General features: G+C 37.2%; 1 long non-coding RNA gene across 1 annotated transcript in view; it reads right to left on the minus strand.

Annotated features, from left to right (window-relative positions):
• The window catches only part of LOC104153453 (uncharacterized), a 229,424-nt gene that overhangs the window by 106,397 nt on the left and 106,710 nt on the right, over positions 1-16,317 (minus strand). The window contains exon 13 of the long non-coding RNA XR_011140901.1: positions 8,110-8,204. This is a non-coding gene — a long non-coding RNA (uncharacterized lncRNA). The remainder of the gene's footprint in view (positions 1-8,109; positions 8,205-16,317) is intronic.

Genomic DNA, 16,317 nt, shown 5'->3' on the forward strand with positions numbered 1-16,317 from the left:
ATTACTTAACTAATATGCCCTCTTATCATCATCTCCTCTCTTGGGCAGCTGTCATAGGAAACAGCTCTGACTTTAAAGTTAATTAAAGACCTAATGAGGGTGTAACAATAAGATATAGACAATATATGATGACACCATAAAAAAGTGACAGAGTACATAAAGAGTACATAAAGCAAAAAGCATTATTTGATTTCTCTAGGATGGGAGAAGATTCCTGGATTAGCTGATTCTTGCATTAGCGAGAGTCTTGGTGGGGGCAGGGGGAAGAGCTGTGGGATGCAGAACATTTTGAAAAGAAACAGCTTTGCCTAGAGATGACAACATGCATGGATTAGCATATCAATACGAATTTGTCAGTCATATAAACCTGTAATACCAGGTTGCACTTCAGTTTAAGGAAAGAACAGTTTGCTCGTCTCAAATAAGAGGTGAAAGAAGGGAAAAACACGGCTGATCACTGCAGACTAATGGCAGTTAAGCTAAGGGGGACACAACTAGATAAAGAAAATCTAGAAACAAAGAAACATACTATTTTCGGTCCGTAGTCTCAGACCACTATATTCTGACCTCAAGGCTTCTGGCTACCAGTAAAGAGGTGGCAGTAGGAACTGGAGAGTATACAAAAAAGCCAGTCTCCAGTGTTCAGACAGAAGAAATGTCAACATTTATTTCGGTCCTGAATGAGGACAAAAATATCAACACAGAACTCGAAATTTTTTCCTAAGTGGAAATTCTCAGAAGTTTAGATTAAAAAAGAAAACTGACAAAATGCTTTGGTATGCGTCACAAAAGAAATCATTTCAACAGTCCAGGGGTCAACTGCTTTCATTTCGTTAGACGGAGACATGAAAAGCATCTAGACGCTGTGGTACTTACTGGAGGCTATCTAAAATCCTACCAACGCAAGGCAAGGGTTTAAACAAAGCTGTTCTGTGTCATGAGATACATCTGCAGTATTTTTAGGTCTCACAATAGAAGCCAAACAAAATGTATCGTTATATGAGCATTAATATAACCACAGACTCAAATAGTAGATTTTTCAATCCTTCCTCCCTACCCTCCAACACAATTTGTTTCCTTCAACTTCCAATTATCTTCAGTGCTCTCGCTTTCCAGGCTCCTGTTTCCCTGCTTCTCCCTGATTTCTCCTCATCCATTTTCTCCCTCCTTTGGATTTCTTTTCTCTCCAGATTTCTTTTTGTTGTGAAGCTGGTTTGAACAGCTAACAGCTGTCACTGTCCACTGTCCCAGATCCAAATAACAATTACCCTTTGTCTTGCCTTCTTGGACATCATATATACTACCTCACCAAGAAACAAGAACTGCAGGGAACACTAACACATCTCTCTGAGACAGCAGTGATTCATTAGGGCATTGCTAGAATTCACCTGAGGTAGGCATGCCAGGCCAGGATTTCCTTATCACTATTATCCATAAAAGAAAATGTGTGCTCTGTGGTGAGAAAGATGAGGGGCCATTTCTCCACCAGATTAATTAGAAATAAATCCACTAGATAACACTCTGAACACATGGAGTCAGACATGAGGAATTAGTTTACTCAGCCTATGAATGCTACCTCTACACATACTCCTACCGCCACAAATCCTGCTTAGCAAAATTAAATTATCTGAGCAGTTTAGTGAGACAACAAACATTTTATCAACAAACCCCATCTAAATCAGTTTTAAAAGAGCAAAAGATGTAGAAGACAGCTTTAATTCCAAGTGCTTGCTACATGTATGAGAAGAAACTATAGACTCTCTTTTCAGACAATAGCCTGAAGGGGATATGTGAGATTTAATCAAAAGATCCATTATTTTTTTTTCCTGCCTGCCTCAGGTAAACTAAGGAAGGCGCACATTTTAATACAAAAAAATTACAGATCTCTGAATCCTCTTTCTGTAGTCCTTTCTGTGGCTACTCTCTTACAAAGCCCACTGTATGGGGAAGAGTAGTTGCCTCTGCTTTTTTAAAGATTTAGTTTGTAAGTTCCTAACACTGTAGAACTCATTTCCATTTGTCACTAATTGGAGTGATGATTCAAATACCAGGTACAAAAACTGATTTCAGGAGATCCGCATTTATATCTGCTCATGCATGTTCCCACCATTTCTAATGGCCCACAGTTTTTTTTGTGAAAATATCTAGGCTGTGAGCCACTTCCTTTGATGTATCCACAGAACAGGAAAGGGTTTTCACCTTTGTTAAGGAAAAATCCAGTAAAGTTAAAAGGTGCTTTTTAATATGAGAGTGCTTTCTGAAGCCAACCCAAATTGAATAGTATTCTTTAAAGAGAATACTATTATTGACAGATTGAGATGGTTCAGGAAATTACCAGAATATCAGCTATCATCATTCTGGATGCAAATCAAATTATGAATGTAGATATGTACAGCATTCATCCACCTACCTTGGCTCTTTGATGAGGAAAGGAAAGGCTGTACTGTCTACTAACTTGTTTATTATTTCCACATGAAAGTAATTTTGTGGTTCCAACAACAAGGATCAGAAATGGTTTATTAGCCACAATTATGAAGCTGTCACAGCCCCTTCATCATTGAACTTGCCACTGCATTACAGCTATACTTTTGACTTTCATGTGCTAAAGAAAGCTACAAGAGGTTTCTTTTCTAACCAAGAACAAGCTTTTCATGATAGCTATGCCCATTATCGTTAGAGAATTAAAGGACATACGTTTTAGCTTCATATACTTTTTTCTTTAAAAAGAAAGACAACCTCCCTCTCAGAATTTTTAAAATGTATCATCCAATTTTCTGATTTTTTAAACACACAGAGTCAATGGTTGGAATATCTTCTTGATATAGCTACCAAGGTAATGACCTATACTACAATGCTATAATTCTCCTCATGTCTTTCTCTCAAATTAAAAAGAACACTAGACAGAAAGCAGTAAAAGTAACATCCTTAGATCTCCCAAGGACTTCTACTGAAACCTGAATACCCTTACTGAAAATCAGATCTCTTTACTGACAATTGCATCTCTCCGACTAAATATATTCATAGTGCATAAAAGCCTGACCACTGCTGAATTAATTGTAATCTCTTGTAGATAAGCAGGCAATGATAAATCAGCAATAAAGAAAAACCTCCTCATTTCATAGAGTCTAATGGGAAAATTCTCCAAATTTGTACTTCCAATTTCCTTGGCTGGCTAAAGTTTGCCTAAACCCTGCTTCTTCAGTTTAATGAATCAATAACAAAACCAATAATCAGTAACTGAAAGACTGGCTGCTAGGTTCCCCTAAAGGCCTAAATTCACTCACAAAAAGGTAGACAGCAAAAATGAAAACAAAATTAGTGAAACTGAGCTAAAGAATGAGACACTGTATTTTTAACGGCCATTAAGGGTGGCACTTTCATTTGCATTTGCACACTCAGAAAATAAATGACAGCAGTCTTAAATGGTAAAACTATTATCCACTTTGAAGGGACAGCAGCCGCCTTTATCACAACAGAATTCTGCAGTATTTGCTATCCTTCCTCTGCCATCTCTTGTTCACGATATACCTGGACATCTGACTCTGCATAGTTTTACAAGTTTTATAAAAAGTTTTCACTTAAAATAAAACTTCCAGTGAAATTCTTATTGGCATAATGCCTCATGGCAATATCTGTTATATAGACTAAGTTCTTCTGACTTTTCTAGGTAGGAACAAGATATTTTAAGATACGGTTCATTGCCAGCTACGCTGTATGGTTATATCGGAGCGTTCTCTTACGTATTTAAGGTTGCGTAACAAAATATTTTAATGACTGCATGCATTAAAGCTAAGACACTTTTAAAATAAAAAGTGAATGTTGTCTTTTGCATGAATTGTAGGGAATACATGAAAATATTCTCTGGAAAACAAAGTTAATAATAAAGTAATTGATTAATCTCTTCGATTTTAGAACTACTTAGAAACTAGATACTATTTTAGATACTATTTAGATACTGTTTTTACTACTTAGATACTATTTTTAGATACTATTTAGAACTGTTTAGGATACTAGAGACAGAGGGTGAGAGCCCCAGGGACAAATTCATAACAAAAAACCTAGTAGGTGTTTATCTGCAGGTTATTCAAAAATTTCCACCTCAGTATCCATATTTAATAGGGCTTCTTTCACCCACAAGCAGATGGTGAAAATGAATTCATTTACCTGTGTGATGCACTCATCTGCCATTCAAAAGTGAATTTTCCTGAAGCACTACTCAAAGCGTTAAGCTAAGAGGAACCACTAAACTTTCTTGTTTTCATACTGCTCCCACTGAAACTACCAACGTATTCATTAAAATGATGAAACAGTGGTTCAGATATAGATTTTTAAAGTCACTGAGGTTTCAAACTTTTGGAGAATACATAGAAATGCAAGAATAATGTTTTTCGGGGTCTTTTCCATCTATCTCATAGTATTCAAATTATATCTACTTCCCTAGGATCAGTTAAGACCCAGCTACAAAAAAATGGGAATTTTTTGAAAATTTGTTCTTTGTAGCTGATCTTTACAACCACACAGAAAGCAGATGGATGCTGCCAAGAAATTCAGGCTTCATCATTAACTCTGAAACTGCTGTACCACAGGACAAATTCTATAGCATTTACTTGCCTCACACAAAAATCTGTGCAATCTGAATCCTACCGCCTTGGCCCAAGAGCTGGCATTGCATTTGCCAGAATAGCTACTCATTTTTTGTTATGTTTATACGGGCATATGTCTACACCTTAGATGGGCAGACTGCTGGATTATTGCTCAATGTCCAATCCTTTGGGTTTGTTATTTGACTGCTCTGGTTCAGTCAAAGGCAGCAGTTAGATCTTCTGCCAGAAAAAATCCCATATATCTTGCATATCTTGCTACGATATCTCAGTGGTAGCTCTACAGAAGGACAAGCATCTTTGAATCTGTGCTCTCCTTTTCGGCAAGACCACATGTATACCAAGATACCGAACCACTGCGGAAAAAAACCTTGAGAATGCCAAAGACACTTAGTATAGCAGCTTTGGAAGTCTTGCCTGGCAGCTCAAACATACGCTTGAAATACTGAAGCCTATCAGATGAGTCAGCCTTAGCCCCTGCAACTCCTGGCACCACAGTAACTGACAGTGGCTTAGCTGATGCCCAGCAAATCATTAACCGTAAGTAAAATAACCATATGTCTGAGCCCAGGGGACAAAGTGAATTGAACTGCTCTGCCAAAGTGTGTTTTCTTAAAGTTAGCATTCTACTCATTCTACGAGTAGGAGTGATTTGTTTTCAAAAAGAAGTAAGGAAAACTTCTGTCTTTGTGCTCACTGAGAAGTTTTCAACTTTGCATTCCAAACTGTCCTACTTTTAAGCCACCTTGACCAACCAAAAGAGGAATAAAGTGAACACGTTAGAGAAGACTGCACCTTTGCATCACAGCCTTAAACGGATGGCAGGATTTTTAAAATCTTATTTTCACCTTGGGAAAACAGATGTTATGGATATAATTCCAAACCTACCCAAGAGAATTAGTCTGATTCCCTAACTCCCATGGGTCAATATTTTGAAACTTGTGCTTTCTGTTATAAATACTGATTATTCTTTGCAGAGCTGTGTGTTCTTTCTCCACCTAAAAACATGGAGATGGAACATCTCAGCGAAAAAACTCCTCATCAGCAGCTGAGCTAGTGACATTCCAATAGGACTGTGAAAGTGTATGGCTATAGGTGTTGAGTCCTCTCTTGGAAAATGTGTACAAACAAAAACTCATCCAGGAGGATATTCACAAAATATAATTTCAGGAGACTGTGGAGGGAGCTCGTAATGGGATGCTTATAATAATCAGGTAGTCAAGAGGAAATAACAAATCCTGATCCTCCTCATAAAAAGGTTTAATTCATCTTTTCCAGGAATTTCTGTCAATAATGAAGAGGCTAGGATGAAAATCTCTCTCAGCTGATGGACAACAAATGCTAGACAAATGAGAGAAATGAGAATTTGCTAGTACTTGATTAGCTGAATAACAATGCCATTTCTGAAAACGAGAATATAACTGCTGTTAATGACAGTCTCACTATTGGAATCATTGCAGCACAATTTGTTTAGAGGCGGGAAGTTAAAAAAATCATCAAGATAAGTCAAAGAAAAAATCAGAAAGGATATAGATATCCATAAAGTATTTCAAGTAGGTATTACTTCCGTAAAAGGACATTATCAGTATTAAGTAACCATATTCATTTTTCCTTTAAGTAACTGATTGGGTTTCCTCAGTGCAATGATAAATTCAAAGTTGGCAGAGCTACAAATAGATTAATTGCTAGCATTTGTGCTCTTACACGCCAAATACTGCTTTACTATTTTACGTCCTTCCATATTTCCCAGAATTATGGTATATCAGAGGGAAAAAGTTAGGAAAACAATTTCCGTGCAGAGTTCTGGATGTTCTGTGTAAGCTTCTCAGTTTGTCTTCTCCTTTCTACCATGGCTGTCTGGTGTAATGCCAAAGTGTGTTCCCCAGAGAAGAATGGAAGCAAGCAGCAAGGCAGAGGCAGCTTTATGGACTGGCCCGTGATACCCTCCAGGAGCTGCAGTAACAGCCAATAGCCACAGTCCTTCCTCAAATGTGCCCTTCCACCTACATACATTAGAAACCTTCCTCTCCAATAGCATGTTCTATTACTGTTTTATGTTTATGTGTACAATACCTACTACATACGTACACGCACACACAAGATTTATAGCAGACTGCTCTTCTATTGCGCCTGAAACCTAGGCACTATAGAAGTGAGAAGCTAGGAGCAAGGTGGAGTTGACTACATAACTTTAATCTTTGTGGGGAGCTGTAACTGAAATAGAAGAGCAAATAAATATTTTAAGGTAACTTACCACCCTATTCTGTCTCAAGAGCAGCACAAAGTCGACAATCTGAAGGGATCTAGTTTATAATCTGAGAGAGTCCCTCCTTGAATTCTTGCTAGTAATCTAAAGCAAGTGAAAGCATCTAAAATAAGAGACTCTGGGTCTTGACCTGATACTTCAAGAAACTGATAGCACCTTCTTATCCATCAGCTATGAACATAACTATACAAGTTCCTTGAAGATTTAAAGATATCTATTTGAAGGGAGAGTAGATCAGAGACCACATATGGAATGCTGAGCCCCATCACTGAAATATACAATACAAACAATAAAGCAATTATGTATTTCAACAATGTAGCTGAATTATTAGCAATAGAAACACTGTTAGTATAAGACATCAGTCAAAACATTAGTTTGAGACTGTTTTTGACAGAAATAGACATTCTAAGCAAGCAGCTCTTTTTTGTGGGAAGAACTCTCTTTTTGTGGGAAATAAACATTGAAATATTCAACTTTTTCTAAAAAAAAATCCATTTTCAGTGTTTTAGAAAATTAAAATAAAAAAATAAAGAAAAGTTCTACAAAGGCAAGTTTTCTTCAGGAAAATGAAATTCTTAATATTACTATAGAAAAATAAAGTTGTCTCATCAAATCATGCTCACGCCCATGAAAATAATATAATAAAATATCTGCTGTGCACAAATTGCACTTTGCATTGAAATTCATGACTATAAGCCCAGTCACTGAGCATCAGTCAGTAAGCTGGATAGGGGAATATAGAAATTAACCAGTGATTAAGCAGCATGGTATATATCACTTTCTTGCATAAATAAAGGTTTGTTCCTTAAGGAAGAGTATACAAGGAAAGCAATTTTGACATTCATCCTTATCAGTATTAGCGATAGTGCAATATAGTATGCAGATTCTGTCTACACAAGTATAACCTGTGAGACTGAGTCTAAACCAGAAAAAATAACGTGCCTCATTTTCACTTGGGAATTAATAATGAAATATAAGATAAAAGGGCACGTTGATAAAAATGTAAAGTAAAATACTCTTAGTAGTACCTTCCACAAGCTACAGAACAATCAGCAACTAAGTTCCATGCTTGTAGCTTGTCTAAACACGTAACATGTATTCTTCACAAATTACATTTCATTGCGACTCTTTGCTTTTATGTCTCATCCTTACCCTTTGCTACTGCTTGCTTGAAACTGATTTGGTGATATACACTGGATCCACAAAAAACAGATTAATCACCTCAGAAAATTAGTTGCGTACCTCTCTGTTGTCTTCATAATGCCTCTAGAGAACATGCTGGATTATAGAGGAAGGTCAGCTCATTTGCAGCAAGACTCTTCCTCTGCCAAATGAGCCTGTAATAAGAGGAAGGTTTTGCAATTTAGTACCCAAAAAGGCAATCTGATTTTTTGCAAGCAGAAAGGCAATCTGATTTTTTGCAAGCAGTGACATACACAAAAAAGCCTGGGAAAAATTACAGCTACTTGGTTTCCAACCTTAATAGCAACACTTAGTTGTCATTGGTAATCTCAGAGCACTTTACAAAAAAGATCAGGATCATTAACCTCATTTTACAGATAGGAAATCTGAAGTTGAAAGAGAAGAACTGACTTATCAAAGCTGTGTTATGGTACAGCCAAATTAGAATTCAGGTCTCCAGCAACCCACTCCAGTGCTCTGACCACTCAGCAACTGATCTTCCTGTCGTGCCTGTCACTGCTGAAGTGATTAAGTAAGAATACATGTTTTTGTACTTATTTTTTCAGGTAAATGTAGCACATTCTACATTTTCAAAAATAAAACCTACTATTTTTAAGGAGCGTCAAGAGATATTCAACAGGGTTGATGTTAACGTGTCTAACAGCCAGGTGATTTAAGAGGTCAATTCGATTAAAAGAAGCGGTAATAGGAACAACATCCAGTGCTGAGACAAAGCAAGTTGGCTCTTTTTGCTATAACTTACAGAATGTATCACCTGAAGAATCCCTGGGGTAGATGTCTGACACAGGAACTGCAGATCAGCCACAGACTAAGCCTGCCTAGGTAGCACTATCAACATTCTTGAAACACTGTGTGCCAAAAAAAAAAAAAACAAAAGGTGAGAAATACCTCCCTTAGCTCTTCCCTTCACCTTTACTTTCTTCCCCTCACCTTTACTCTCTTGCCCTTGATGCCTGCCACAACTAAGGTTCATACAGAGCAGAAAAATTTAATATTTTGACCAAAATCCTCAACCAAAAAAACTGAAGAAAAACTATTTTCTGTGCTTCCAATATGGCAACTAAAAAGCAGAAGACTGACTATAACTAACTTCTAATTAAAAATGATTTTTAAAACTAAGAAAGCTCTTGGCTGAACTCCTGCCAGTTCTCTAGTAACAATTCTAAATAAGAGAATGACCCAACCCAGAAAGTACTTTTCTCTAGCGTGTAGAAAGAGAAATTACTAAGAGCGTAAGACTTTAATGGATCTGACTCCAAAAACGGAGCTGGTAAACTCTATCACAGATGACGATCAAAGCAAAGAGAATATATTCAACATCACGAATCACTCTCAGAATAAGGATAAGCATGGAAATCACGTGGCCTGATTTACATCTAGATTATATCTGCTTTGCTTGGATTATCTCCACTATAATTGACTGGGCAGGGGGAGCTCTTAAGTATTTAAAATGATGACTAAGATAAAAAGAGAAACTGAAAACCTTACTTCTGGAAGCATAGTTAAAAGTTGACTACGATCTCTAGTTAGAGGCAGGAATTTAGTGTAACTCCACAGAAATCAGAGTAATCCTGGATTGACGTCAGTGTAAATGAGATTGGAAACCGGCATATGTACCCTATGCTAACATCGGCACATCCTTTCATTCTTCCTTACAATGGCATGTGTTAAGAGTTTACACTTACCCTTATTTTAAGTAAATACATTTTCTGTAATAATCCACTATGTTCTAGTACTGTACAGTTTTATCATTACTACCACTTGCAATGTTCCCGATTCCTTGATCTGCTCTGGTTAATCTGTTTGTTTCGCAGACATTATGGATATTAAATGTGCTGACTTACTTTCTCTAAAAGCCTCAGAATGCAATTGTTCTGTTTTCCCTTAAACTCTAAGCAGTATAAAAAAATGAATGTAGTAGGAAAGCTTCTCTGACCTATGAACAAAGCTAGAACGTTTTAAAATGCCATCTACTGAGCAAGGAGAAATAGTAGAGCCATTTCCAGCAAACTCAAGGGAAAAAATATTTGTTTTCTGGAGATTTTGGAGGAGGGAAATTACATGTAGCATACTTGTATTACAGAAAATCTTCCCTTAGGAAAAATAACAAAATTGCTCTCTTCATCTCTTTTCTCCTTTTTGAGTTTTTTTGGGTTTTTTTTTTGTTGTTGTTCTTTTTTAACTAGTCAGGGCTTTGGGGGGAGGGGTCACAGTGACCCCAAAATCTTCAAGGTGATTTGTAATCAACAGCATTTTCTCACACTTTTTGGACTATAAGACAGCTGGCTGACTCTCAGCAAAGCACAAGATGATCAGCCATTAACAAATAATTGGCCAGTCAACCTCACTATCATTCCAATAGCTGATTGGAGGAATAAATCCTTTCAGGTGAAAACATCCTGAATGATGAAAGGCAAATGACAACTACTCTTGGGTCTGAATGTCAGAACAAGTCTCGAATTTCCATTCATTCTTTAAAATGAAGATGAGTAATACCTATCAAAGGCAAACTGATTCAATCAGAAGACACTTTAACATGAATGTTATATAACCAATTACCTGTATCTAAGTCTCATAAAATTTCTTTTTATCTCTTGCTCTTTTCAATGTATCATTTCATATTATCATTGACTTACATTTTACCAAATGCAAGAATGAAAGGGCAGCTATTTTTAGAGACACCTATACATCCCTGTTACAACTACAATCACAGTGCCACGGCTGGACAACTAAAATCAAAATAACACCTGAAGCCAAATATTCAATAATTTAGCATATTCATATGATTTCACTGCTAACATAAACAAATGATTCTTACACCTTCTAATTCCACAATGACTTTTAAGCATATTCATCTCTTGGTACGGATGCCTCTACGGACCTGTGAAAACAGCTCTGGAGCACTTCTGGGTAGTAATAAGCAAAGTCAGGACAACTCCCTGTTTCATATTTCAAATAACAGCGAGCCACAGCTCTGTCAGTGATGCCCTATGAATAAGATGGATAAAATCACCTGAGATCTGATGTCCTGCTTCCACTGAGCATTGAGTTACTATGGTTCCATCCATGCCTCTCCAGCTTGCTCAAGACCTTGTAATATGCATTTCATTATGTACAAATATGCATGCACATTTCATTAGATATGATATACATTCAGTAAGCCCAGGAGACAGAGAAGTCACCATGAAACCCTCCCTAATTTCAGTATTTGGAAGGAAACAGATCACTGGCAAGAGCACTGAAGCAGACAGAGGACACACTGTGTTGCCAGTTGGTGTCTTTTCTAACAACTTCAGTGGGCTTAGCATCAGGACCTCAGGACTTTAACATGACAACACCAGACTAGCCACTGGTTTCTTAACTGAAGGATCAGAACCTGCAAGATCTAATAAAACACTTTCTTTTCATCACTCATTTTTGTGAAGCTATAATTCTACTTTTAAACCTAACTTCTAAAAAAGGAATTATTAAAGCAATTTAAAAGAAAAGAAAATGGAGCAAATATGTATGTATGGGGATGTATACACACATGTAAGTTCATTTCATTTATTACGTCAGACAGGCACTCGAGCGCTTGGAGAAAGAGAAAAAGGCAGAGATACCTGGAATTACAGTTACAAATAATTTTTCTCCCGCTGGAGAAAACAAAGAACGTACAGAAGTTAGGAGAAAAATATTTTAATTCAGATAAGGTTTGAGACTAATTTGTGTCAGAAACTGCACCAAAGAACGTAAAGAGGAAAAGAGTAATGGCAGGGAAGAAAACCAATCACAATAACCCAAGAAAATGTACTGCTTATTGCATGAAGTCCCATTTCACTCTGCCCTTCCCTCCTCTCCAGATGTTCTGCTGTCAGCTAGGAGAACTGCTCAAATCAATCCACTATATTTAAAATAGTCTTTATTCATCTGAATAAAACATTTTAAGCACTCATTTTTCTTTGTTTGCAGCAGAATATGAAGCATGAAGTTGCAGCAGAAATGCAGGTAAGTGTTTGGTATTTATTTGTCACAAATGGAAGAATAATGTCTTAAACTACAAAGCATGGGAGAACATCCTGTTGTGTGATCAGTAAAAAATAGTTGGAGGAACTGTAGGAAGAGAACGAGCACAAGCAATTGCCTTCTAGACATCAGGAAAAAAATTGCTAGTATCGCACTCTGAATAGTGTGTTTTTCTCTCATAGCTCTAGCTGACCAGAAAAGCAAATGAGTTATTCTTTTATAAGTTATTTTTCACAGAACAGCCATGCCCTACAAATTACGTTTTGACACAGGCACCTCACTGTACTAGCTACTCAGCCCTTTTAGGCCTGTCCTATGTGCAGTAGCTAAAAAATAAGGGGCAGATGGTTTTTATACTGAGCTGAGCTAACTGGTGACCATGGGAACTGAGTGCATTTAGCCTTTCAGGAAGATCACAAGATCAAACTCCCAATTACTCAAGAAACCCCACTGGTTCTTTCTGTGTCAAAGAAGAATGAAAGTTTTCCTCTAAAAAAAAAATTTGTGAATACATCTATGAACGACCTTCATTTCTATTTATGTCCTAGCTATCTTCCAGAAATAACAGAATAATCAGCTCTATACCTGTTGAGTATTACTCTATTCTGAAAGCAGTTTCAGTGAAGTTGTACCTCAGTATCATATTCCAGAAGAATATTTGGCCCTAATCAACTCTCTAGCTCTGGCATCCTGGGCCTGGATTCATGCTCAGAGCCAGCCATGCCCATGTCTGGGCAACTGTTGGGCATGACACCTCCTCAGCTGCTCCTCCCTCTCAGGGCTTGGTACAAATGATAGGTGGGTGCAGGAGCTACAGGAAATCTGCTGCATGCTTCAGCTTGGTCTCTGTTCTAGACAATGGGGGAACCAAGGCCCAGTGACATACCATGATGTGGAATCTAGATCTTGCCAATAACAGTAATCCCAGACTAAGTGCTTGGTACTGTACTTAAGCTCCGTGCACTTTAAAGCACATGAAATTGTATGGCCTTGATGCAGAGATGCTGAAATTCACTGGTACTCTTTTCCTACTAAAGCTGTTTAAAAAAAAAAAAAAAAAAAACACACCACACACACACAGAGTGAGGGTAGAGGGAAAATTTTTACCCAAAATGAAAATTCAATTCAAATTAGACGTGAGGTTTTTTCTTATACAAATCTCTTTCAAAGGCTCTTTCAATGGAAACCGTTCGGGATAAATTACAAAGCAGATGAGGAATGACTGTCAGAAACAAAGAAGTGTTGCAAAGTAAGGGGTCTGAGTAACCTTCCACACTAGCATTTCACTTATGTAACACTCAGCTTATACACTACTAAGTGATAGGAAAACTATGACTAATGTTTAGTATAGAACACAATGAAATTAGAAGTCTGACACTTTAAACTGGTAAGACGATTTTTTTTTTTTCATATAATTGACAACTAGATTGTGGAACTCACTGAGGCCAATAAATTGCATCCAAAAATACACATTGCATGAAGGAGCTGCATTGGTGCATCCTTACTGTTATAATGAACAAAGCATTAAGAAGGGAGATTAAAATCTCACTCTGTAGGACTTTAGCCAATTTTTAAACGTTAAACGTTCAAATGAGATCTATATTGTCCTGCTCTTTCCTGCTGCAGGTCATCCTAAACAGAAGCATCTGAAAGATACATACTGGCTGTTGGAGTCTCTCATTCAACCCACTGCGGCAGCACCTGGGAACCCAGATGGGAGACATAATAATATCTTTAGCAATGATATGAAAGGGCTCCTCTCACGTCCACGTTTTTTCTAATTTATTTATTGTAGACTAGACTTGAAAGGTTAAGAAAGAGCATTACTATCTGAATGTGTAAGTAATATTATAGTCATTTAAAGTACCATTTTTATTTATGTTCATGAGGCCTAACACAATAGTCTGATAATGCTTCTGCAGCATTGTGGCTCAAGTTACTACAGTATCACTGAGTTCAATGTTTCCACAAAGTATCTGTGAAAACATACTGCCCTTGAATGCCTTTGAATTCACATTCTTTCTTCTATTGCTATCTTACTCATATAGTTAATTTCAGGCAAAATATCCAATATTAAGTCACTAACAGGGCACAGGCAGCAGAGAACTGTAACAAGACCTCAGCCCTTGAGATCTGGTCACTTCTATTTAGGTTTCAATTCAAGGAGCAATGAGGTCAAATAAGAAACTCTTACCGAATTCCAAGGATCATCATCTTTTCTTAGGAAAATACCTAGATCCTTATGGCTACTCTCAAACTTCGTAAATTGAACGTATGTGACAACACTACTGCAATCATATATGGTTCTAAATAAGCATCAACTCATAAGTGACTGTGAACTGTGTCCTGTCCAGTTTCACACTAAATGGTTAATAATGATTTATTAATATTATGGTGGAGTCTTAGCTTTCTTCTGAGTTCGATGAGCCTGCTGGAACACCATCCATACTTTAGGGAATTAAAGCACAATAACACCTCTTGCAGGAAAGACGCTCCCTAGGATTCATGCACACTATCTGCTAGGATGCAAGGTCGTGATTTAGGATTTGAAAGGATGCACACATTAAACTAGCAATTGACTCCGCTTGAGGAGTCTCTCTCACAAGAGGACCACAGAATCTCTAGGCTCCTAGGTAGTTAATGTAGGCAGAGTCACTACAAATAATAGTAAATTATTTCTTTGTAAGGCATTAAAGAAACTATTTCTACCAAAGGCAACAAGGTAGGTACCTTCCAGGGAAGTAACACAGGGAGAACAATTTTATATCCTTATCTTTTATGTAGCTTCAAAAGGTATCTTTTGAAGTGATGAAAAAGCCTTTGCAATAACCAGCTAGCAGCTATGCAGCAAGAAACTTAATAGTTGGAGATATTCCAGAACTGGGATTAAGTATGGTATCATGCCCTCAGTAGCCTTACATTGCCAAAAACAGAGGAATGCCTCAAGTCTTCCACAGCTTCTAATCAATTCCCCAACTCAAGAACCAATCAAGTTAAATTATTATTTCATGTTGAGAAAAAGATGCAAAAAATGCTGAAAGCTGACAGGCATTTGACAGAATTGCTCATATTACTTCTACATAATTTTAAACAGTATCCCATTTCTGAAGGCTACATTTTGGAAGTTTCCTGACCATTTCTGTTCATGCTTCCAAATACAAATAAATTGGTCAACTAAATCCACTGGGACAATCTCTGTGCTCATTTATGCTTAATGTCAGGATGTTTGTGTCTTACACTAGATAACACAGTCCTGTGAGGCTATTTCTACTCTCACTTCACAATTTTGTGTAACAAAAGTATGTCGTATCAAAATGCTATGTCATAAAAACTGCCTCTACCAAGTATCTAGAGTTATAGACAGGAAAGTGCTTTCGGTCAATACTTCTTCCAACAAGACTCCTGAACAGAAAAATAAAACTGCTTTGAGGAAGAGATTCTTCTGAGCAGCACCCTACAACAACAAATGCTTCTAGAAGGTGGTTTTCTAGAGTCCTGCTACAGGTGAATGACTTCTGTGCAGTGAAGAAACCTGTTATCTCGCACTTCTCTTGTAAGTAAAATAAAAAAGATTAATTAAAATAAAAGAGGCTGGCAGAAGCGGCAGCTTTTTAAAACTGCAGGCTGAGCCTCAGGAAGCCAGTAACAGATGATGCAAGCCTACTATACTACCCCAGTCATGCCTGCCAAAAGCCTTTATGAGTCTTGGTACAGCTATTCTCTCAATACTTCTTCATACATAAATCCTAACAAATTCTTCACCACAGGAGTTGTCTGTAGTGATATGCCTTTTCATCTGTTTCAGGAATAGATAGATTGTAATTCATTTCAAACATACGAAAAAACAAAACAAGTAACTCTTTAATCAAATACAGTCACCCAGCGTACCTGTGGAATATTTAGTGTTTATTAGAAAATTTGACGGGTATTATTTCTTCTATTTATTTGTTTTTATTTGTAGCTATTGCATTTATTTTTAATTTAAGAGGTTGAAAGAGACTCACAATACCAGGAAAATTATACCAGGATAATTATACCTGGCACAAGTACACCCAAGTAGGAACAAAGCAGAAAAAGAAAAGTTAGAGAAGGAAGAAAAAACAAATAAGAGAAAACATATGGCAGTTCTAAATATGCAGTTCTGAGCACCAGTTCGACCTACCCATAATGCATATAAAGAATGGTGCAAGAAATGTAAATCAGTAAAGTAAATAAAGTCCCTACTTTTTGTGACCGCTCCTT

This window comes from Struthio camelus, chromosome 4 (genome assembly GCF_040807025.1).
Source record: "Struthio camelus isolate bStrCam1 chromosome 4, bStrCam1.hap1, whole genome shotgun sequence".
Taxonomy (NCBI): Eukaryota; Metazoa; Chordata; class Aves; order Struthioniformes; family Struthionidae; genus Struthio; species Struthio camelus.